The following is a 12,411-nucleotide window of genomic DNA, read 5'->3' as shown; positions in this document are numbered from 1 at the left end:
GGTTGATTATGAAAATCAGGTTGGTGTTTGATCTCAAGAGAGGGAATTTGGAAAATACCAATGAGATGCCTTTTTGAACAGCTTGTAATTGTGCCCATTAGGGAAAAGTTAATTTTGGATTGGGTGTTGTGTAATGAACCAGGTTTGATTACGAAGCTTATGGTAAAGGAAACGTGGACTTGGTGATCATAACATGTTAGAATTCACTCTGCACTTTGAGAGGGGAAAGGTACAAGAAGATGCATCATTATTAGTGGAGTGAGGGGAACTACGAAGGCATGGGAGAAGAGCTCACCAAAGTTGATTGCAAAGGGACACTAGCATGGATGATGGCAGAATAGTAATGGCTGTTTTCCTGCCTGTCCAGCCTCAACCTGCCTCTGCCTTTCCACAGCCTCCATCTTTAATTTTTCTAACTTGTACGGGAGCCTAAGCTCACTTGGTTTACTTCCAGGAAACACCTCCAACTCCTCCACTTTAAACACACCCTCAGATACATAATGTTCAGCTATTATCCTCTGCATCTGTGACCTCCTCATTGTCGATTTCACCTTAGCAAGTTTTAACCTTTTAGCAATACTCAACAACTCAATCCTTCTGGTGTCCTCTAACGCCTCAGAGGCTGGTGCTTCCAGAAATCTATCAACATCCATTCCTGCTGATTTTCCACACACAAATAAATCAAAAGGGATTTCTCCAATGAAATCGATAATTAATCAATACGCCCTCAAATCTGTTCATATCCCGGATGCAAGCCCAAATTTTGTTATGAACCGTAACGCTTTAGAAATGAGCCAGACGCAATAGACTACCCTTAGAGTCTGTTTTTGATGTTACATCCACTACCTTTATTCGTATCTACTAACAATATAGTAATTAGCAAGATAAACAAAAGTTAACAGTGTTATGTGTACTTGTGTGTAAATATAACTCCCAAACTATTGAGCTCAGGGGAAACAAGGCTTGGAGTCTTGAGATGGTGAACTATGAAAGTTCAGTTCAACCACAGAATAGGTGATGAGAGAGAGATATTTGTAGTGCAGGGTAAATGTCAAGAGAAGGCAATTCTGTCGAATTCCACAGTGGTAAAACGAAAGAACAGTCGCTGTAGATTTTATCCATCGTCGTTCCAAATCCACATACAAATTATCACCGAAAGTGACTTGTCACAAGGGGTATCGTCTTCAAGTGAATTCCCACACCACACCCAGGCAAGGGTTAACACATAAGTGGTCTTCACAGGATACCCCAAATCAGATCCACTCGTATGGATCAAATGAGGTGACAACCTCACATTTGATGTTCGCTGAATCGATAATTAACCCACCCTTGTGGGCATAGGAAAGTTCTCTACAGTGACCCTTGGCCACCAGTTCCCTTGTTTTGATCCTTCCATTTTTCCTCCTTCATCTCAGTCTGACTCTGAGTGTCTGTGTCCTCGGTTAAAACTAAACAAGCTGTGAGTGATGTAAACAAGCTGCAAGTCAGACTGATTTCCATTCTTAATCTCTCTCCCTCTCTCTCTCTCTCTCTCAAAATGACAGTCCACAGGAAACGAAATCTAGGGATTCATAACAATGGCCACTCCCCATTGTGAACTGACTGGTGTGCCAGTAGCTTGGATGACTGAATGAATCCTTTCCCACGTTCTGAGCTGGTGAATGGCTTCTCCCCAGTGTGAACTCGCTGATGTCTCTGTAGGTTGGATGACTGAGTGAATCTCTTCCCACAGACTGAGCAGGTGAACGGTTTTTCCCCAGTGTGAACTCGCAGATGTGTCAGTAGGGTGGACGATTGAGTGAATCCTTTCCCACATTCTGAGCAGGTAAACGGCCACTCCCCAGTGTGAACTGACTGGTGTGCCAGTAGTTGGGATGACCGAGTGAATACATTCCCACATTCTGAGCAGGTGAATGGCTTCTCCCCAGTGTGAACTCGCTGATGACTCTGTAGGGTGGATGAATCAGTGAATCTCTTCCCACAGACTGAGCAGGTGAACGGCTTCTCCCCTGTGTGAACTAATTGGTGTCTCTGTAGGTTGGATGAATCAGTGAATCTCTTCCCACAGACTGAGCAGGTGAACGGCTTCTCCCCAGTGTGAACTCGCTGATGTCTCTGCAGGGCAGATAACTGAGTGAATCCCTTCCCACATTCTGAGCAGGTGAATGGCTTCTCCCCAGTGTGAACTCGCTGATGAATCTGTAGTTTGGATAACTGAGTGAATCCCTTCCCACATTCTGAACAGGTGAACGGCTTCTCCCCAGTGTGAACTCGCTGATGACTCTGTACGGTGGATGAATCAGTGAATCTCTTCCCACAGACTGAGCAGGTGAACGGCTTCTCCCCAGTGTGAACTCGCTGATGTCTCTGTAGGTTGGATGAATCAGTGAATCTCTTCCCACAGACTGAGCAGGTGAATGGCTTCTCCCCAGTGTGAACTCGCTGATGACTCTGTAGTGTGGATAACCAAGTGAATCTCTTCCCACAGACTGAGCACGTGAACGGCTTCTCCCCAGTGTGAACTCGCTGATGTGCCATTAGGTTGGATGACTCAGTGAATTCCTTCCCACAGTCTGAGCAGGTGAACGGCCGCTCGCCAGTGTAAACACGCTGGTGAGCCATTGTGTCAGATGACTGAGTGAATCCCTTCCCACAAATTCAGCAGATGCTGGTGTGTCGACAGGTGGGAAGACCGACTGAATCCTTCCTCACACACAGAATAGATGAATGGCCTTGTCCAGTGTGAACTTGCTGATGTAACTTCAGTTGTGATGACCGAGTAAATCCATTCCCACTGTCCGAGCACGTGATCGGCCTCTCCCCTGTGTAAAATAATGGGTGTACCAATTGGTCAAATGAACGAGTGAATCCCTCCCCACCTTCTGAGCAGGAAGGATGGCTGATTGAATCCCTTGCTCCTTTTCTTAAATGTCTAGACAGAGACAGCAAAACTGGCGAGTCGTGTTTGAGATTCCTGGGGACAAATTCCTTCTCATTTTTAATCTGTAAAAAGAATAACAAAATCCATTAGTGTGTGTAGGACAACATTTCAGATGAGATTACTTGAGTTGCCAAGGTTTGATCTGGTATCACACTGTAACAGTGAGATTCAACCCAAGATGGACAGAGAAATCATCTTCTGCATGGGCACAGTGCTGGTATCTGGAATGGCCATCAATTCCCTGATGCTCTTCCTGTCTCTATAAGAATGGAGCATTTCTGCCATCTCCAATCTGTGACTTGGCTCAGTCTGACTCTCTCCATTGGTATTATTCCCTGCTCCTGCTGAGCAGCATGGGTGCCTGGCCCCACAGTAACTGAAACAGTATCACACAAATAGTCTTCCTTGACATGCATTTGGGATTTTCTTTTACGTATGATTAACTTAAAGTGCCACAGTGTTAACGCCATATAAAAAAATTCCTGCTGAGATGAATGGTTGGTCTGCACAGCTGTGAAAAGGACTTAAAGTGAATTTTTGTATTATTTCAGGTTCTTGGGCCATCTGGTTTGTGCTGAACTATTTAAACTGCCCACTCCCATACCCCTACCATCCAGGCACCTACTCAAACCTCTTAAATGTTGAAATCGTGCTTGCATGCACCACTTGTGCTCTTTGCTCATTCCACACCCGGATGATCGTCGGTGTGAAGAAGTTTCCCCTCATGTTCCCCTTAACGTTTTACCTTTCCCCCTTAACCCATGGCCTCTGGTTGTAGTCCCACACCATCTCAGTGGTAAAATCCCTATCTATGTCCCTCATAATAGTGGTATACCCCAATCAAATCTCCCCTCAATCTTTTATGTTCCAAGGAATAAAGTCCTGACCTGTTCGATCTTTCCTTATAACTCAAGTCCTACAGACCTGGCAACATCCTTGTGAATTTTCTCTGAACCTCTTTCACATCTTTCCTGTAGGTTGGTAACCAAAACCGCACACAATACTCCAAATTAGGCTTCACCAGTGCCTTCTACAAGTCAACATAACATCCGTCTATTGTTGTCAGTACTCTAGTTCATGAAGGCCAATGGGCTGAAATCTTTCTTTCTGTCTCTATCTAACTGTGATACCACTTTCAGTGAATTAAAGACTTGTATTCCCAGGACCCTTTCTTACTACAATACTCCTCCATGCCTGACCAGTCACTGTGAAAGACCTCCCTTGGTAGGTCATACCAAAGTGCAACACCTCACACTTGTCTGCATTAAATTACATTTTCCATTTCCCAAACCATTTTCCCAGCTGGTCCAGATCATACTGCAAACCATGATACTCTTCCTCGCTGACGACTACACCACCAATCTTGGTGTCAGCTACAAATTTTCTGATCCAGTTAACCACCCTATCATCCAGATTACTGATATAGATGACAAACAATAACAGATACAGCACTGATCCCTGTGGCACACCGCTAGTCACAGGATGCGGTCAAGAGGCAGCCATCTGCTACCACACACTGGCTTCTCCCAAAGACAGTGTCTCATCCAATTTACTATCTCATCTTGAGTGCTGAGTGACTGAACCTTCTTGATCCACCTCCCATATTCCACCTCTGTAATCTGTACAGGGTCTAGGAATTTGATGCTGCTTTGCCTCACTTCTATAGACTCTGCGTTCATCTCCTGAGCAAAAAATATCTCCCACATCTATTTTGTCTCCTCATATGGATTACCATTCTGATCTTGCAGAGGATTAATTTTTTCCCTTGCAATCTTTTCACTCTTAACATATCTGCAGAATCCATGAGGATTCTCCTTCATCTTGCCTGCTGGGGTAACCTCATGCCTTCTTTGTCTTTCATAAGTGTTCACTTGAATTTCCTGTATCTCACAAGTACCCCATTTGTTCCAATCTGCCTGTACCAGGTATGCACCTCCTTTTTATTGATCTGGGAGATGAAAGCCAAAGGGGTGATAGAGCTGCTATGGGAGGTGGTGGTGGGGGAGGGTCAAACTGAAGTTGCAGGGGGAATGGGAGCCTGAATAACAGAACAGATAGTGCAGGGTTTGCGGAGACAGTTGTTGTTCAGTCCTCAGACAAAGTCAGGAATGAAAAAGTTGAGCATGGTGCAGTGAATATGCTGAGCCCTGTATATTTCAATACAAGGAGCAGCGTAGGAAAGGCGGATGTGTTCAGGGCATGGATCAACACCTGGAATTATGACACTAGGATCTGGCAACTGTGGCCTGGGACAGGCTGCTTTATGGCAAAGGTGTGCTTGGTAAATTGAGGCCTTCAAAGCGAAATTTTGAAAGTACAAAGCGGGTATGTGCTTGTCAGAATAAAAGGTAAAGATAGAAACTGTAGGGAACCTTAGATTTCAAGAGATATTGAGACCCTGATGAAGCACAAAATGGAGTTGCATAACAGGGATAGGCAGGCAGGTTGAAATGGAGTATAAGAAATAAATCAGGAGGGCTAAAAGGCGGCATGAGATTCCCCTCGCAGAAAAGATGAAGGATAATCCTCAGGGATTCTGGAGATAGATTAAAAGCAAAAGGATTGCAAGGCACAAAGTTGGTCCTCTGGAAGACCGGAATGGCAATCCATGGCTGGAACCAAAGCAGATGGGGGAGATCTTAAATATTTTTTTCATTTCTATTTACTCAGATGGACACAGTGTCAATGAGAGTGTGGAAAAGCAGCATTAAAATCGTGGACCCTGTACAGATTAAAGAAGAGGGTGGATAAATCTCCAGGGCATGACAAGGTGCGCCCTCGGTCCCCATGGGAGGCAAGTGCAGAAATCGTCGGGGCCCCAGCAGAGATAATTAAATCATCCTTAGTAATGGGAGAGTTATCAGAGGATTGTAGGATAGCCAAAGTTATTTCACTGTTCAACATAGAACATAGAAATCTACAGCATATTCCAGGCCATTCAGCCCACAATGTTGTTCCAACCATGAAACTTACTCTAGAAACTGCCTGGAATTTCCCTAGCACATAGACCTCTATGTTTCTAAGCACCATGTACCTATCTAAGAGGCTGTTAAAAGACCCTATTTTATCTGCCTCGGCCACCACTGCTGGCAGTGCATTCCACACACCCACCACTCTCTGTGTAAAAAAAACTTACCCCTGACATCCCCTCGGTATCTATTTCCAAGCAGCTTAAAACTATGCCCCTCGTGTTAGCCATTTCAGCCCTGGGAAAAGCCTCTGGCTATCCACATGATCAATGCCCCTCATCATCATATTCACCTAAAAAAAGGCTTTGTTGGAAGTAGGCATAATTATGAGGGTATAGATAGGGTAAATGCAAGCAGCTTTTTCCACTGATGTTGGGTGGGACGACAACCAGAGGTCATGGGTAAGTGACTTCCCCATTTATACAACACAATACAGGCCCTTTGGCCCACAATGCTGTGCCAGACATTACTTACTTCAGAAATTCCCTAGAGTTCCCCATAGCCCTGTATTTTTCTACGTGCCATGTACCTATCCAGGATCCTCTTAAAAGACCCTATTGTATCCGGCTTCATCACAGCTGCCGCAGCCCATTCCACGCACTCACCACTCTGTGTAAAAAAACTTACCCCTTGTGGTGATATCACGTGTCATGACGTGACTGGACAGAGTTACTAACATGAGCAGAAATGAAGAATGATAGAGAAGCATGGCAGTGTAAGACGTGGTTTTGCTGCTGTTAAGTAGAAGTTCAATTCTGCAGAATATGGTTTGTTATTAGTAACCCACGGTACGTATAAAGAACACAACACCCCTGACATCTCCTTCGTACCTACTTCCAAGCACCTTAAAACTGTGCCCTCTCTGCAGATTTTCTCTTGGTTGTGATTGGAGGCAGAATGAAGGTGATTTTCACAACAGCTGATGTAAAAGATTTTGTTCCCTTTCTCCGAGTTCCCAATCCTTGCATTTAGACAGCTGGAGCTCAGCTCTGTCTGAGAGATCCATCGGTTCCCATTCCCTCTCAGCCGGAAGCTCCCCGGAGCCCGTGTACGGATGGTGGGGCTGAGAGAGAGGGAAGAGAGCAGGACTGTCCCAGGATTTCGGGTCACGGAGTCCGGAGCTCACAGCAACTGTCCCGAAGTCGGTGTTGAAACCCCACCAACCTCCCTTCTCCCCACCCCGCAACAGTCTCCCTACAGCCGATCTCCTTAAGCTTAGCGTGTACTGCGCGCATGCGTGATATTCGGCAACGGAACAGCCCTGACGCTTGCGCATTTGATCGGTGCTTCGGCGACGGCGAACTTTATATCGCAGGGCTTTATTGGTAATCACGGTGCCATTAAAAGTTTCTGCAAGCACCAGTTCCACGTCCATAGCTTTTTTTTGTGTGTGTAGAAAATTCAGCAGCTGTTTTAACGCAGAAAGTGGCTCCCATAAACAATATACTCAATATCAATGTGTATCTAATGCCAAAGTACAATCCTCTTACAGATGTAGATATAAAACACAAGAGATTCTGCAGTTGCTGGAAATACAGAGACGTACACACACAAAATGCTGGAGGAACTTTGCAGTTCAGGCAGCGACTAAGCAGAGGAGTACACAGCCTGGGCATGCTGAAGGGGTTCGGCCTGAATGTTGTCTATTTATTCCTCTCCACATTCGTTGCCTGATCTGCTGATTTATTCCAGTATTTTGCAGAACCCACTTTTTTTTTCAATCAATGTTTCTAAATGTTTCTCATCTTTGATTTATAGGCACATCCTGCTGGTCAGATTCCTCCTCCTCCCCATAAACTCTAGACCCCATCGCTCTCTGGAGCCTCAAAGCCCTGACTCAGGCCGGCATCTCATTGGTTTCTGAATCTGCTCCATCGAAGAATCATTCGCTAGTCTGCTGTCAGACTTTAGAGGCGCATTGCAACAACCCAGCTGTCTGAGGCACAGTCCTTTGAAATGAGTGAAAATGACCGAAAACGTTGAAAAGAGCAGCGAAGAAGGAGTTTAGCTAAATTATTTCACAGCACTGAAGAACTTCAAATACACAGGGAGCTCATCGTCTTATTCAGCCTGGAGAAAATCATGCAGGTGTATAAGATGATGAGAGATATTGGTCGTGTGAATAGCCAGAGGCTTTTTCCCAGGGCTGAAATGCCTAACACGAGGGGCATAGTTTTAAGGTGCTTGGACCCAGGCGCACAGGAGATGTCAAAGAGTGGTGGGTGTGTGGAATGCACAGCCAGAGACATCGGTAGACGTGGATACAATAGGGTCTTTTAAGACACTTGGACAATCGACAATAGGTGCAGGAGTAGGCCATTCAGCCCTTAGAGTCAGAACCACCTTTCACTGTGATCATGGCTGATCGCCCACAATCAGTATCCAGTTCCTGCCTTCTCCCCATAACCTTTGATTCCTCTATCTTTAAGAACTCTATCCATCTCTTTCTTGAGAGCATCCAGAGACTTGGCCTCCACAGCCTTCTGGGGCAGAACATTCCATATATCCACCACTCTCTGGGTGAAAAAGTTTTTCCTCAACTCCGTTCTAAATGGCCTACCCCTTATTCTTAAACTGTGGCCTCTGGTTCTGGACTCACCCATCAGTGGGAACATGCTTCCTGCCTCCAGCGTGTCCAATCCCTTAATAATCTTATGTTTTAATAAGATCCCCTCTCATCCCTCTAAATTCCAGAGTATACAAGCCCAATCGCTCAAATCTTTCAACATATGACAGTCCCGCCATCCCGGGAATTAATCTTGTGAACCTACGCTGCACTCCCTCAATAGCATGAATGTCCTTCCTCAAATTTGGAGACCAAAATTGCACACACTACTCCAGGTGTGGTCTCACTAGGGCCCTGTACAACTGCAGAAGGACTTCTTTGCTCTAATACTCAATTCCTCTTGTTATGAAGGCCAGCATGCCATTAGCTTGCTTCACTGTCTGCTGTACCTGCATGCTTGCTTTCAGTGACTGATGTACAAGAACACCTAGATCTCGTTGTACTTCCCCTTTTCCTAACTTGACACCATTTAGATCGTAATCTGCCTTCCTGTTCTTGCCAGCAAAGTGGATAACCTCACATTTATCCACATTAAACTGCATCTGCTATGCATCCGCCCACTCACCCAGCCTGTCCAAGTCACCCTGCATTCTCATACGTCCTGCTCACATTTCACACTGTCACCCAGCTTTGTGTCATCAGAAAACTTGATGTTTTAATCCCTTCATCCAAATCATTAATATATATTGTAAACAGCTGTGGTCCCAGCACTGAACCCTGCGGTACCCCACTGGTCATCGCCTGCCATTCTGCCATTAATCGCTACTGTTTGTTTCCTGTCTACTAACCAATTTTCTATCCATGTCAGTACCCTACCCCCAATACCATTTGCTCTAATTTTGCACACTAACCTCCTATGTGGGACTTTATCAAAGGCTTTCTGAAAGTCCAGGTACACTACATCCACTGGCTTTCCCATATCCATTTTCATAGTTATGTTCTCAAAAAATTCCAGAAGATTAGTCAAGCATGATTTCCCCATCGTAAATCCATGCTGACTGGGACCTATCCTGCCGCTGCTATCCAAATGTGCTGCTATTACATCTTTTATACTTGATTCCAGCATCTTCCCCACCACTGTTGTCAGACTAACTGGTCTATAATTGCCTGTTTTCTCTCTCCCTCCTTTCTTCAAAAGTGGGATAACATTAGCTACCCTCCAATCCACAGGAACTGATCCTGAATCTATAGACATTGGAAAATGATTACCAATAGACAGGTATATGGAGCTTAGGAAAATAGAGGGCAATGCGGTCAGGAAATTCCAGGCAGTTTCTGGAGTAGGTTACATGATTGGCACAACATTGTGAGCTGAGGGGCCTGTAATCTGCTCTAGATTTCTGATTCTATGAAGTTCAAGGGAAATCTCTTCTCCTGCAGAGTAGTGACGAGTTGCAACCTGTCATCATGGGGAGAGTGAGAGGTGAAGTGAACAACAGGGCTAGACTGTAAAATACTGATATGGAACAGAAACATGGGCAGGGAGCAGACGGATTGAGTGGCCTCTCTAGTGTACAGAGTGAGTGTGGCAGAGACAGTAAGTATCTGTGACATGAGATTTGAAACAGAACTGATTTATCTTTTACAGATCCACAATATTAAACACCAGTCTAGTTTAAGGCGAACATCAGAAGAACATTTGATTTGATAAGGTACACCATGCAAGGCTTATTGAGAAAGTAAGGAGGCCTGGGATCCAAGGGGAGATTGCTTTCTGGATCCAGATCTGGCTTGCCCACAGAAGGCAAAGAGTGCTTGTAGACAGGTCATATTCTGCATGGAGCTCAGTGACCAGTGGTGTGCCTCAGGGATCTGTTCTGGGACCCCTACTCTTGGTGATTTTTATAAATGACCTGGATGAGGAAGTAGAGGGATGGGTTAGTAAATTTGCTGATGACACAAAGGTTGGAGGTGTTGCGGATAGTGTGGAGGGCTGTCAGAGGCTACAGCGGACATTGATAGGATGCAAAACTGGGCTGACAAGTAGAAGATGGAATTCAACCCAGATCAGTGGCTCACTTTGGTAGGTCAAATATGATGGCAGAATATAGTATTAATGGTAAGACTCTTGGCAGTGTGGAGGATCAGAGGCATCTTGTGGTCCGAGTCCATAAGTCACTCAAAGCTGCTACGCAGGTTGACTCTGTGGTTAAGAAGGCGGTACGGTGCATTGGCCTAAATCAACCCTGGGATTGAGTTTAGGAGCCGAGAGGTAGTGTTACAGCTAAATAGGACCCTGGTCAACCCCACTTGGAGTACTGTGCTCAGTTCTGTTCGCCTCACTACAGGAAGGACGTGGAAACCGTAGAAAGGGTGCAGAGGAGATTTACAAGGATGTTGCCTGGATTGGGGAGCATGCCTTATGAGAATAGGTTGAGTGAACATGGCCTTTTCTCCTTGGAGTGACAGAGGATGAGCGGTGACCTGATAGAGGTGTATAAGATGATGAGAGGCATTGATCTTGTGGATAGTCAGAGGCTTTTTACCAGGGCTGAAATATTTGCCACAAGAGGACACAGGTTTAAGGTTCTGAGGAGTAGGTGCAGAGGAGATGTCAGGGGTAAGTTTTTTTTTTGCACAGAGAGTGGTGAGTGTGTGGAATGGGCTGCCAACGATGGTGGTGGAGACGGATATGATAGGGACTTTGAAGAGTCTCCTGGACATGGAAGTTAGAAAAATAGGGGGCTATGGGTAACCCTAGGTAATTTCTGAGGTAAGGATATATTCGGCACAGCATTGTGGCTGAAGGTCCTATGTTCTGCTGTAGTTTTTCTATGTTTCTAATTTCTATTCACATTCCTCCTGCCTCACTGGACAGGAACACTGAAACATCAAGTGAGAAACAGCAGGAAGTGGCCATTCAGCCCCTCTAACCATCAACAGAATGGTGGCTGCTCTCCCATCTCAGCCACATGTTTCTGCCCGATCCTCATTTCCTCGATCCCTCCGGTCTCCACACATCTACCAGCCTCTGTTTTATGTGAGGACGATCACTGAGTCTTCACCACCCTCTGTGGTGGGGATTTACAGACATTCACCACCCTCAGAGTGGAGACATTTCCCCTCATCTCAGTCCCGGACAGTCCACCCCCTTTTTCAGAGACTGGGATCCCTGGTTCAGCCAGTAATGATGTTGTGAATTTCAATGTGTTCACCTCTCAGTCCTCAATTCTCCAAATGAAAGGGTTATCTCATTTGATCTTTCTTCATATGATGACCCCACCACTCCAGGGATTAGTCTGGTGAATCTTCATTGCACTCTCTATAACAAATACTCTCTAACCTCTTTGTTAATCCTCTATGGAATTAATTTCCATCTTCTGCAGCCCCGTGTTGCCCCAACCACTCACCTCCCACCCCGTCACTATTTCCACCTTCCCACCTCCCCCTCACCTGGATCCACCTCTCACTCCCCAGCTCTTGCCCCATCCCCACCCCTCACCTCTTTTCTCGGACTATTTCCCGTCCACTCTCAGTCCAGAGGGAGGGTCTCGGCCCGAAATGTTGACGGTCCATTTCCCTCCACAGATGCTGCCCGACCCACTGAGTTCCTCCGGCAGTTTGTTCTTTGGTCTGTGTGACCCGTGTTAGTGTGGGGAGCGGGATTTTACACCATATTCCCGGTACAGTCTCAACAAAACACAAATAATTGTCACTTTGCCCGGACCATCGGCCCCGCTTGCAGGGCAACAGTCTGCCGGTGTTTGCCCCCCAATGTGGTGAATCGCCACCACCGTGGGCTCAGACATTTCCACAGATGAGCCCCTCCTGTCCCCACCGGGACAAACATCCTGTCCGCCCCCTCTCTCACCGTCTTCATCCTCTCCCTCCCCGGGGAACCGGCATCAAACCGACGGGCCGAGCGGTCTCCTCCTACCTCTCAGCGATACATCAGACTCCGGCCGCAGGAGACGCTTCACAAACGCCCCAACTTC

General features: G+C 46.0%; 1 pseudogene; it reads right to left on the bottom strand.

The window, feature by feature from the left end:
- Positions 1-12,411, bottom strand: part of LOC140207859 (uncharacterized) — a 126,860-nt pseudogene that overhangs the window by 76,769 nt on the left and 37,680 nt on the right.

This window comes from Mobula birostris, chromosome 13 (assembly GCF_030028105.1).
Source record: "Mobula birostris isolate sMobBir1 chromosome 13, sMobBir1.hap1, whole genome shotgun sequence".
Classification (NCBI taxonomy): domain Eukaryota; kingdom Metazoa; phylum Chordata; class Chondrichthyes; order Myliobatiformes; family Myliobatidae; genus Mobula; species Mobula birostris.
Note: the sequence above shows the minus strand (reverse complement) of the source record. Positions and strands in the feature narration are given on the sequence as shown.